Here is a 12,736-nt window from a genome sequence, read left to right as displayed (position 1 = left end):
TAAATAGAAAATTCCACCTACTTGAGAAAGCCAATCTATATTATTATGTGCATGGATCCAAGTCCAATATTGTAAATGAGTAACAGATAACTAGTAAATAACATTTTCTTTGCAATGAAGGGGGGGAGGTTTGAATCTTAGATAATTCATTTACTATTTTTGTTACTTAAAACCAGATAGCTAACTAATTTGGGTCTTATTTTCATCAACACTAACATGGAAAAAACCTCCTAATTTATAGTATAATTTAATTAAAGTGTCTCATAAACAAAACAGCATTGGGTTTAAAAACTAGCATATAAACATGATTTTAATAGTTAAATATATTTGATATATTAACAGTTTCATATAGAATTATTTGTTCTTTTATTACTTGTTCTTCTTATAACATAGTATCAGTCAGATTTTCACCTCTGTGAGTAAGATAATAACTTAGAAGAGGAAATTTTATTTTGGGTCCACAGTATCGGAGTTTCGGTTGATGGTCAGTCAATTCCATTGCTCTGGATTCACAGAGAGGCAGAGAATTTTGGCAGAAGAGTGTGGCAGAGGGACAGCACTCAGTTCATGACATCCAAGAAGAGGGGGAGAGGTGGAGAGAGTGAAAAGAAGAGAGAGAGGGAGAGAGACAAAATATAAAACGAAGACCTACTTCCTCCAGCCATGCTCACCTGGATTATCCAGTTTGTCCATTCACATAATTAATACAGCAGGTGGATTAATCTATTGATTAGTTTTATCTCTCATAACATCATCATTTTACCTCTGGACATTTCTTCATTACAACAGGAACTTTTGGAGACATCACACATCCAAACCATAACAAAAATTGACTTATTTAAATTGATAAAATACTCTGATAACTTATTATGCTGAAAATAATCTGAATATCTCAAATTATGTTAAATTATCCATTTATTAACAATATTAAAACTAAAGAAATTCCTATTTTATAGTTTCTGACAACTCTGTAGATTTTACTATTTCTTTTGTAAATATAGATCATCTATATTATATTATATATAATAGGAAGTCTTCACTTTTTCCCTGTGGGAGAGCCATTGGGAAATTGATTTAAAAAGCTACAAATACTATGATTACTGCTTTGTATCACTGTCTATTTTCTCTGACCTGATGCTTTATTCTGGTGAAAAACAGGTATTCTTAGGTTGGGTTGTTACCTTAAAATATCATTTATTTAATTAACATCTGTGGGGGCAGAAACAATAAAAGTTCAGAAAATAAGCAGGATCCAGAACTTTGGGGTAGAGCTGAATCACTTGTGATTCTCATAATTTATGAGAAAGAAGCATTGGAGAAAGGTGAGGGGGTTTAAGAAGTTTCAATATACTACTCACATTACTTTTCAACAGTTCTTCAGTAACATATTCATGGTCTCATTTAATTGTATCTTTTCACAAATTTAATAAATTGTCTGCACTTGTCAATTCTGTCCCCTGGATATTGAAACGTGTCTGTTCATTTACAGGCTCATTTCCACCAGGAGAAGGCAGGCACTTTTCCTATGAGTTACTCTGTTCCAATCTGTAGCACAAATAGATGTCCTACCAAGTCCATTCCTGATGTTATTCCAATCAGAAAAAAAAAATGTTCCTTTGGCTTCCTATGCTGTACATTCTACCTTACTCATATCATATTGAAGAGGGCATCTCTTTTCTTTTCTTTTTTTTTTAAGACAGTGACCAATAAGATGTTTCTTTACTTTCTCCTCCTCCTGTTCCAATCTGTTTCTTGGTATGATTTAGTGACTATTGAAATAAATCATCCCCCCTTCTCATTCCTTTAGAACTCAGAAGTCATCCAAAACATAATGTCATATACATTTTTTTTTATCTTCCAGATTATTTAGTAAGATGGCCAATATACATTAAGTTTAGATGAAGGTAAGTAAGAAGTCTAATGTGATTTTAAGTTCTGCTTTCTGATAAGCAAATAAGTATTTCAGAATGTTTTCATTTCAAGTTTTGTTATGATAGGAATACACTATATCTCTTCATTCTGTACACTTTTCTTTTTGAAAGAATAAATGTTTCTCCTATGATAAAGGGATAGAGTGCGTCTGTTTTGAGACAGCACAGGTTACTCTGTCCTTACCAGGGCTGTCCCTGTACATTCTGCAGCTCTGCTTTTGGCACATTATGCAACTGGCTTTCTATTTCTGTCATCACTGAAGTGATTTTATGCAGAGGATATCATACTGATCATCTGAACTGGCAGATAATTTTGACTGCTTCCTCCCCATTTATAATGGAACCTTGGGCTGAGTTCTCAGGGGATTTCTACTTTTCCTGTCTACTTCCCTGTGTTCTGGTAAAATTTTCCTTTAAAACTTTTCTCCCCATGAGTTTCTCCTTATAGGTTGAATGATTTCTGCTTTGTGAATGTTGCTGCTAAGCTGATGGGTTCAAACATGTTTATTGCTGCTCTGCCTTCTCTATACCTAACTTTTTTGTCATCACAGAACACTTAATTGTCTCATGTCTTTAATCTTAAACTACATTATGTGTCTGTGTGGTGCAATCTCTCTTATTTCATTTTTTTAGGTGCCTATATGACAACTTTATTTCTAACCTTTCTTTATTATTGGTTTTTAAGTGTGTTTCTCATGGTTTGGATTTAAACCTACACTTGTGAACTCTGTCTTTAATAGCAATAATAATTCTGTCTACACAGAGGGCAACAGTTAGAAATAGTTGTTTTATCTCTTCTTCCAAAACTTTATGTTTACTGCTCATTTGGAATTATCCTTTCTTGTGTATTTTGTGTGCTTTATAAAATTTATATTTTTTTCTGCTGTGGGCAATATTTTTTAATATGTCCAAGAAACTAATTTAGGTGATAAAACTGACCATGCTTTATTTTATTAAATGAATGTCATGTTTGAAGAATAATACAGGTTTGACCTTCAGAATTTCCTTTAGTGTTATTTTTTAAAAAAATTTTTAGTGCTTTTTTAAGTTTTGTTTTTGTTTATTCTTCCCTACCTTCTCTAATATGCAAAATTTGTGACATCTTTTCTTAATTAATGAGCCTGCTTAGATATATGGAACCTGTTCTTTGTGACCCATTGGAACTCAGGAATGGTTCTTGCTTTACTTTGTATAGTGGCAATCTTTTAGACTGGAAGTGACAGACTACTTCTTACCATGGGCCGACAGTTATAAATAGATTTGAAAGGCTGTAGAATGAGCAATTGCTTACTCTTTGTGACCTCAAATTTCTCCAATACCAGAGGGAGCCTCCTATGTGAATCTGTACATTTGTTTCCTTATTGGTCATATTGGGATGGGAGAGAAAAATGTGGGTTGTAATCTCTGGTGTCGGGAATAGCCACAGAGCTGAGGGCCGCATTCCTTCCAAGGATATTCTGTGTTGAAGACCTTGTATTTGTGACTCTTCATTCTGATATTAAAAAATTCATTCAAGTCATGAGGGAGGAAGTCAAGAACCAGGGGTCTTCACCTTGACTGCTATGGAGAAAACAGCCTTCTTTGTACCTATTTATGTTTAAAACTGGTATTTTGGCTTATGCAAGACAGAGAAACCAAAATTTTCAGTGATGGAAGTAGGTTTTTCATAGGTTTCCTTCCAGAATCCTTGCTTATCCTAGTGGATCCCCCATGCTCATGTTCCAATTGCTTTGTACCTAACTGGATTTCCTTATCCAAATATTTTAGATTTCATCAAGGATCCTTGGAGCATGTCTTCAAATTTTCCTGGTTTAGCCATCCATATTCCATCCCATGTTTTTTTTCTGGTATGCTATTTTAGGCTTATTTTATTTTATTTTATTTAAGCACTCCTTTATTTATTGTAGTACTGTGAATAGAACTCAGGGATGCTTTCCCTTGAACTGCATCCCTAGGCCTTTATTTAAGTGGAGAATCTAGCTGCTGATTGACTAGCTCCACTGCACCAAATTCTAAGAAAGCTTACTTGATATATATGCATGATTTATATTTTAATTAGAAAGTTGAATTGTATACACATGTGCCTACAACAAGCTTTCAATATTTTCACAGAGATATTTTAAGTACAGATTAAATATCCCCAAATCACCCTTAAGGAGCTTTAAATGTTACTCTAAAAAACACAATGTAACTGTTGTTCCTACATGAACTTTATAGCCTTTGTAGGTGAATCCTTGATGCTTTTAGGATATTCTCTTGCTGACATTTGTAAATAATTCCCTCTGTGGGCCATGGGTAGATGTTCTGTGAATGTGAACCTAACAAATGTTTCAGGAAAAAAATGTACAAGTCTGACTTGTAAACTGCCAATAAATCAATTCTGACTAGTTCAAATTAATTTTTTTTATACACTGAGTGTAATACTTAGAGGAAAACCTACCAAAGTATCTTATGCAAATGGAATACTTCGGTGAGTCATGGTGTTATATTTTCAATATTTCTTAGGTAAAAGTGCATAAAATGAACAAGTAACCCTAATAAGATAGGATCCATTAGTATGATGCCCATTAGTACTTTAGATAACTCATATGCTTTAATATGTAATAGTATTTAATTAGTAATGAGTTACTATTATTTTCTCATGTTATGGATGAGAACACTAGACTGCAGAGAAGAAAGTTGCTTAAAGTCTGACAAATGATTAATGGAGCCTCATTTTAGAACTGTCCCTGAATCTGCGTTTCACAAATTAACTGTAGAAGGCTGAAATTTTAATTTTTTTCATGCACACTTATGCGACAAAGAATTTATACACAAGAAGTGAAGTTTAAAATACATGTGATAGAATTGAATTTAGATTTTTGATATTTGGTTTGAAAATCTTAGAGAACTAAACTGCATTTGCCAAACATGTCATTTTCTGCTCCATTTGAAGTAATTATCCTAACATTTTATGTATAATTTCTACAACTTATTCTAAGGGATAATTCCCTAATCAAAGGTTATGAGGAACATTGCAAATAAACTTGGACATATTGTAGCATGAATTAAGAAACAGAAGGGGAAAATCTAGGAGTTTGTTTGATTATGAAAACTGAATCAGCCTAGGAGAACTGAAGGGAGTTAAGAGGAGCTTCAGTTTTGTAGCACTTAATAATCATTGTTGAAAGATCAGAGCAATATTTTAAATAGTACCAAGGTACTGTTTATTTCAAATAAATTTTCTCCATATAATTTCCTCTGTAATTATATGTTAACATTCAGATATACAGCAAGGCAGAGATTCATTCACTGAATCCCCATAGCATAGTGGGACTTCTCTATGCCAGGTCACATTTGTTAATCTTCTCAAATACCTTCTGGTAGACATATATTACAAATATCATAACAATGCATTATTATCCCTATGTTTCAAGTGATCAGGTCCACAGAGAGTAGGTTTTGCCCATGAAGAAAAAAAAAAAAACAAAACACTATTCTATACATTGCAGAAAGGCCCAACCACACATCATCACCGCCCAGGATGATATACAGATATATGCAGATATACAGTCTAATCAGACCCCAGCCACCACTCTAACTCCCAAACTGTGAACATTTCTACTGCCTCATACTCTATTATTGACAACCACACAGATGAAGAACTAGTGGTTCGTACTGTTTGACTAATTTGGTGCTCATTATGTCAAACATGGAGGCATTGTGCTCATTGTATCCCTTGGCTCCAATTATTCAGCATTCACCCCACAGATGTGAAACTGTATGTGCAGTACAAGAATGCTGTACAAATGCAAATAATATGGAAACACTACTGATGCTTACTGTCTTCCAAGGAATTGGTGACTGTTGTTATAATGCTTTGTGTCAAATTATCTTATATGCACATATATTTGAATAACCACAGGCTCAGAAATGATCCAGAAAACAAAAGCTTACAAAAAGTTTACGGTGTAATTAGGAAGACAATGTCAGCCTTCTTTCAGTACTCATCTATGACAATTATGTTTCTTTTTCTCCAAGTTAATAAACCACCCAAGCAAGAGGACCGAAATGCGTTTTAATAGCAATATATTCACTCACTATCTTTATATGCATGCACACACAAATATACACATAGGCATACACCCAGACGCACACACATACACACACACACACACACACACACACATATTCATAAAGACATGGAGTATCAGGATTGTGATAAAAATTATTTTAATAATAAACTGGAAGATGTGGTGAGAAATAAAAGAATTCCAAAGTCAAATGCATGGCAGCAATAGGCCAGAGACATTAAGAATCAAGGGGGAAAAATCTAGCACAATGACTCATTACACACTGGCTAACTAAGCATATCATATGAAAGAGAAATATAAGTGTACCCATCAAAATTGATAGCAAATTTTATAAAAAGATTAAGAAGGTTTACAGTATTATTTATTTAAATTATATCTTTACTTATTTATTTATGGTTTATTACATGAAATTAAAGGATTAAGATTTTTTTCATGTCTGCTTCATATTTATTTCCTTAGCTGATACATAAAGCAATATTGTACATATTAATGGAATTATATGTGACATTTTTATACACTATGTAATGTGTTTAAGTCAGAGTAAACATATCTGTCTCTTTGAACATTTATTGATTTTTTATGTGAAAACATTCAGAATCTTTACTCTAGCTTTTGAAATACAATCTATGTTATTATTATCTAAGGTGGCCCTATCAGGCAATAGCATACCCAGAACACTAATTTGGTGCCCAGTAATCAATCTTTTCCCATATAGCACTCTTCTCTACCCCCACCTCCCAGCCTCTGGTAATCACCATTCCAAACACGAGGGAGAACATGTATTTGACTTTCTGTGCCCACCTTATTTCACTCCACTGAACCACCATACTCTTATCCACAATGGTTGTATTGATTTGCATTTCTGCCAATCATGTGCAAGTGTTCACTATTCTGCACATCCTTGCCAATCCTTGTTATCTATTGTCTTTTTAAGAATAGCCATTCTTACTGGAGTAAGGGGGTAACTCATGGTTTTGTTTGTATTTTACTAATGAATACAGACATTGAATATATTTTTAATATGTCTACTGCTTATTTGTCTTCTTTTGAGAATGTCTACTTATATATTTTCTTTCTGATAGGTTTGTTTGTAGTTTTGCTTTCAAGACATTGAATTCCTTATTAGATATATAGGTTGCAAGTATTTTATTCCATTGAAATTATCTCTTCACTGTTATGATTGTTTCTTTTGCTGTACAAAAGACTTTTAGTTTGATGTAATCATAACTGTCCATTTTTGCTTTCATTATTTGTGCCTTTGGGGTCTTGTCTGAAATCATTCCCAATTCTAATATGCTGACTGTGTCCTCTATGCTTTCTTCTTAATAATTTGGGGTCTTGCATTTAAATCTTTAATCCAATTCATGTTGAGTTTTGCAAATAGTGAGAGATAGGGCTTATATTTCATTCTTCTAAATGTATATTTCCAATTTATCTAGTACCATTCATTGAAAATAGAGTCTTTTGTCCAATGTATGTCCTTAGCATCTTTGTTGAAAGTCATTTGGCTGTAGATGTATGGCAACAGCTAACGTTATAACAAATGTGAAAAAGCTGAAATTTTTTTCTAAAAAAAAATCTGTAACTAGACAAAAATTCCACATTCACCACTGCTATTCAATATGATTTTCAAGTCAACATTTGAATAAAATTCTTTTAGATATCTCCAAATAAAACAATCCAATATAGTTCTACATCCATAGCCATCTCTATGTATGATAAAATGCAATTTACACAACTCTCAGAGATGAATAATAATACAAGTTCTAAGTGAATCACTTGAAAAATACCATTATTATGAATGCTATTTAAAATAAATATATTTGAAAATACTTGATTTATTTAATGTGATTTAATGTAATTATAACATACATTAATAACCATGACATATTTCTAAATGTCCATTTTTGGTGGCTGCTGGTAACAACAATATAATATAAATTATAAGAGGAATTTAATTACTGAGAAGTCAATTATTACTCATCCCTGCATAAATGTATTTTCTCATTTTTAAAGATTTCTCAGTTTTATAAATTATGGAATAAATCTTTCCAAAAATAATTCATATATGTTAGAGATAACTATAATTCATAGATGTTAAAGATGATCAAAATGATTAACATAGCTTAAAAAAGATCTATATGTGTGGTTTTGTTTCTCAGTCTTTTTTGCTCTCAAATTTGTATGTAGCTGGGCATAGTGGCACACGCTTGTGATCCCAGGGGCTCAGAGGCTGAGGCAGGAGGATTATGAATTCAAAACCAGCCTCACCAAAAAGCAAGGTGCTAAGCAACTCAGTGAGAACCTGTCTCTAAATAAAATACAACAAAAGGGTGAGAAATGTGACTCAATGGTCAAGTGCTCCTGAGTTAATCCCTGTTACCCCTCCCCCAAAAAAACTGGTATAAAAAATTTCTTTTAAACATTGGCATAAAATATATGTCTATCTCTCTAGATATATCATATTAATAAGGGATCCTTATTCCTGCTTTGTTTATATGAGGCAGCAAAATTGCCTGACTTAATTTAAATGATGCATGTGTTTTCTGTCATGTAAAAATAAAAATAAAATAAAATCAATAAAACTAAAAGAGAGAATCCCAAGAGAAAAAAATATTATTTACATAAATAAAGCACGAATTATTTATATACTAAATTTATTTAGTCATAAATTTTGTAATAAGTTATTATCTAGCCAAAATAAATTTAGAAATCTTATTGTGTTCTAAAATAATCCATCATATAAAATTGCAGAATGTTTTAAAATTTATCTATAATCATTTTTAGGCAAAGAATAGTTTTGCTTCATTTTACTTATAGTATTCACATAAAAGCTCCTAGTCAGTCTTTTTACTTCCTCAGCTTGCTTATTGCTATAGTATCCTGGAAGCTAAGCTCTGGTCATACCCTAGACCAATCTTCAGCAAGGTAAGCATTCATATACCACCTCCATGCCAAAAAAAAAAAAAAAAATTGTAGTTCCATTTAGATTCTACTCTACTGCATTAGCTGGTTCAAAGAAATTGTATGTTTTATTTAACAGTTATTTTCCTTCATAAAAGGAGGTAAAATGGAGAAGATATCAAAAATGTTCATTGATAGTTATGCTTACCTATTTTTGGATTTCAAAAAGAGGAAACACTAATTTCATTAAAAAAATTAAAAATGGTTAACACCTTAATATGTTTGTTCCTAATTTATCATTGGGGGAAAATACCATTTGGGCAACACTAAGGCATGAAATAAAAAAAATTGTAAACTTGGAAGAGATAAAACAAACTTTGTATATTCATTTGTTGAATCCTAAATCATTTTAGAATATTGGCATATTTACTCCAATTTCATCAGTCCTTTCTTTAGATAAAATTTAGATAAAAGTAGACAATTTTTTATTGGTTTGGGCAAGATAGCCAGAATTTTTCATGTGTTGATAAACATGTAAGCAGTTGATGTTTTTTACTATGTAAAATGTTATGGAAATAATTTGGTTAGACTGATTACTTATAATGATGAGAAGAAACAATCTGAGTGTGTGCGTGGGTTGAAACTTCTGATGTTACTCTTCCTCAGGTGATTCTGTACTTGGTAGATGCAATTAAAGATACCTTACCTTTCTCAAAATGTTCCAAGATGGCACATCTGTGTGGCATATGGCACATCACATTTACATTGTGATGCCCTTTAGTATTTGACAAAGAGAACCATACACTTTATACTTCACCATAGTGAGACATGTCCAGATGGATCAATATGCATGCTAAAACAAAATATTAAAGAATTATATTACTACACATGACTTAGTTTTTCTGACATGAGTAAACTATTAATAGCTCAAGAATATAATGAGAATTGGTGATATAAGTAGTTTAAAAACACATTCTAAAATATTTTATTTTTCTTAGGACAGATAAAATGCCTTTTCTGTTTTCTTTATTATGTAATCTGTAGTAAAATGTGCATGTGATTATATGAAGAAAGGAAAATTATTTCTATCAATCAAATGGCAATTTTTAAAAAATAACACCATCTGGCTGGTTTGTGTATATTTATATCAACATATTAACTTTTGGTACTTTTCAGAGATGTGGTCAAGTTTTCTAAGTTCACCAGAAAGAGAAAGCTATAATTTGAAGATTACAATATTTTAAAAATTCTATTGTTAACTCTCTGTAAAATTAAATGATGTCCACGGATATCTGAGTGGTGTACTTTATTGTCAGAGTTTACAGAATAGAACACTTGTTTTAGCAATTAATTTGATCTAAAATTTCAGGCTTACAAAATCACTTAATGTTAATCACATTTTATCTGTGATAAAGATTTTATATGAAGCAAATGAAACTAAATTGATAGATTATTAATTAAACTATTGAAATATTAAAGCAATAAGCATAATTAAAATAAACTATTAAACTCAAACTATTAAAATAAAGCAAGAAGCAATTAACAAAAAACAAATACTTAAGATGATATATGCACAGAATCCTTTATAGAAACACTAATTCTGTATGCCATGCCAAATTCTAATTTCTACATTGTCAGAAAAATATAATGTTTAATAAGGCCATTCAACTGTACTTTACATATTAACAAAGTTTTCTTTCTATTAAAAGCATTTCCTACTCTTTAATACTCTATATCTACTAGATGTTTCTCCTTAAATCTCAACAATTAATGTTTTTTTGTGGCTAGTACTCAAGAAAAAATAAAATTTAAAATGTGTTAGTAAGTCTGGAACTTTGTTTTATGTTGTGTTATTTGTAGGTATTGACAGCTGATTTGTTGATTACAAACTCAATTCTCCATAAGGAAATGCAACTCTTTATCCAAAATATCTTTCTAAAATGTTTACAAAATAAAATCTTTTCCTGCGAATGGACATTGCCTTGTTCATGAAGTTAATTATGACTAATATGAAAATCAAACTATCATCCAAAAGCTTCTATTCCCTTGTATGGAAACTGTTCATAAACATGCAAAGAATAAGTAATAACTATGTTAAAATATGAATATAATTTTTACTTAAGACACAAAAGCATGAAAAGGGATAACACATGGAAAGAAAAATTAAATGTATTAATGGGCACAGTGGCATGTGCCTATAATCCCAGATACTCAGGAGGCTAAGGAAAGAAGATCCAGAGTTTCAGGTCAGCCTGCGTAATTTAGTAAAATCCTAAAACAAACAAACAAACAAACAGAAACACAGTAACACAGTAATTTATTCTTTTCCTAATTAAAATAGTGGCAATTTTCTTTCTTCTTATGATTCCATTCCCATCCTCCATCAATGAGAAAATGTGTAAATACAAATGATTTTAATTTTTGTCTGTCTTTTTCAGTGTAATATGGAAATCTGAAGAATAGGAAATAACTAATATTCATTTTTGTATCTATTTTATTTTTGGTGTGCTTTGGAGTGGGTGCTATATATTTTTAACATAGTAATATAATAAATAAAAAAGGAAAGAAATGTATTTTAACTTTTGGAACTTCCACACTCATTTATTTGATATCCTTAATATTTACCGATGCCTTCCTTTACTTATACATATCACTAAGCAAGTATTAAAATAAATAACACTTTATTACTATTTTATTGTATGCAGTCATAATCTTGCATGCTTTTTAATGTTTTTAACAAAATTGCATAAAATAATCTTAGTGACTTGAAAGGCTAAAGCAGGAGAATCACAAATTCAAAGCCAGCCTCAGCAACTTATATAAATTTTTTTTAAAAATAAAAAGGACTGGAGATGTGTCTCACTGTTTAAGCACCCCTGTGTTCAATTCTTGGAACCAAAAATAAATAATAAATAAATAAATAAATAAATAAATACACGCATACATAAATAAATACTGTCATTAAATTTTTCTTAGGTTTAAATTAATTGCATTTCATATTCTTCAGAGTTCATTCAGAATTCATTGAAAATGATGAAAATGTCATAAATATAAAAATCGCATTGAAACTTGAAGACTACTTTAAATCTACAGGTTTTCAAAAAGAAAATGTTAACATTAAGTCTTAGAAAGTATATCAATATACATAGTTAATTTTATAATCTTATATACAGTTTACATAATTAAAATGCTAATATTATCTCCCAATTTTGAGTTTTCAAATTTGGTGCCTGATTTTTGAAAGAAAGTATTTGGCCTTCATTAAAGTCAAGACTTCCCTGGTTAGCAAGCTCATATATTTATTACACAGACTTTAAATTATCTTACTTCCCTATATTCAATACTCACTTTTGAATAGAAGAGAAACTACAGCGTATCTAACCATAGCGAACTAAGCAAGTATGTTTGACCATGAAGCCAGACTCTCCAGAAGGAATTCTTAGCAGGAAGATAATAATCATAAAGATTTGGAGACAACTTAAGTGTAATAATATGAATTATTCCAATTAAAAACAACTGCCAGCACATATTTTATCTTAGATGTTTCAAATGATACATTGATCTCTGCTATAGAATATATAAAGTATTTTTAATTGCTATATGTAGAACTGCCAAAAGTGATATGGTAACATAGTACTTTACCTTTTTTTTTTTGGTATTTGGAGCACTTGCTACAGAAGGAGAATAATACACATAAGATAAATACATTTAATCAAATTTTAAATTTCCATGAAATAACTGAGAGAGTCATTCTGGTTTTAATTATAAGACATTAAATTTCTGTTCATCATTGATAATCTCTTGACCATTTGGGCCATTCATGAACAG

The 12,736-nt window shown here is 31.1% G+C and overlaps 1 long non-coding RNA gene across 1 annotated transcript in view; it reads left to right on the top strand.

Moving 5' to 3' along the window:
• Positions 1–2,275: 2,275 nt before the first annotated feature.
• Positions 2,276–12,736, top strand: part of LOC144250841 (uncharacterized) — a 76,758-nt gene continuing 66,297 nt past the window's right edge. The window contains exon 1 of the long non-coding RNA XR_013342593.1: positions 2,276–2,331. This is a non-coding gene — a long non-coding RNA (uncharacterized LOC144250841). The remainder of the gene's footprint in view (positions 2,332–12,736) is intronic.

This window comes from Urocitellus parryii, chromosome 2 (genome assembly GCF_045843805.1).
Source record: "Urocitellus parryii isolate mUroPar1 chromosome 2, mUroPar1.hap1, whole genome shotgun sequence".
Classification (NCBI taxonomy): Eukaryota; Metazoa; Chordata; class Mammalia; order Rodentia; family Sciuridae; genus Urocitellus; species Urocitellus parryii.
Note: the sequence above shows the minus strand (reverse complement) of the source record. Positions and strands in the feature narration are given on the sequence as shown.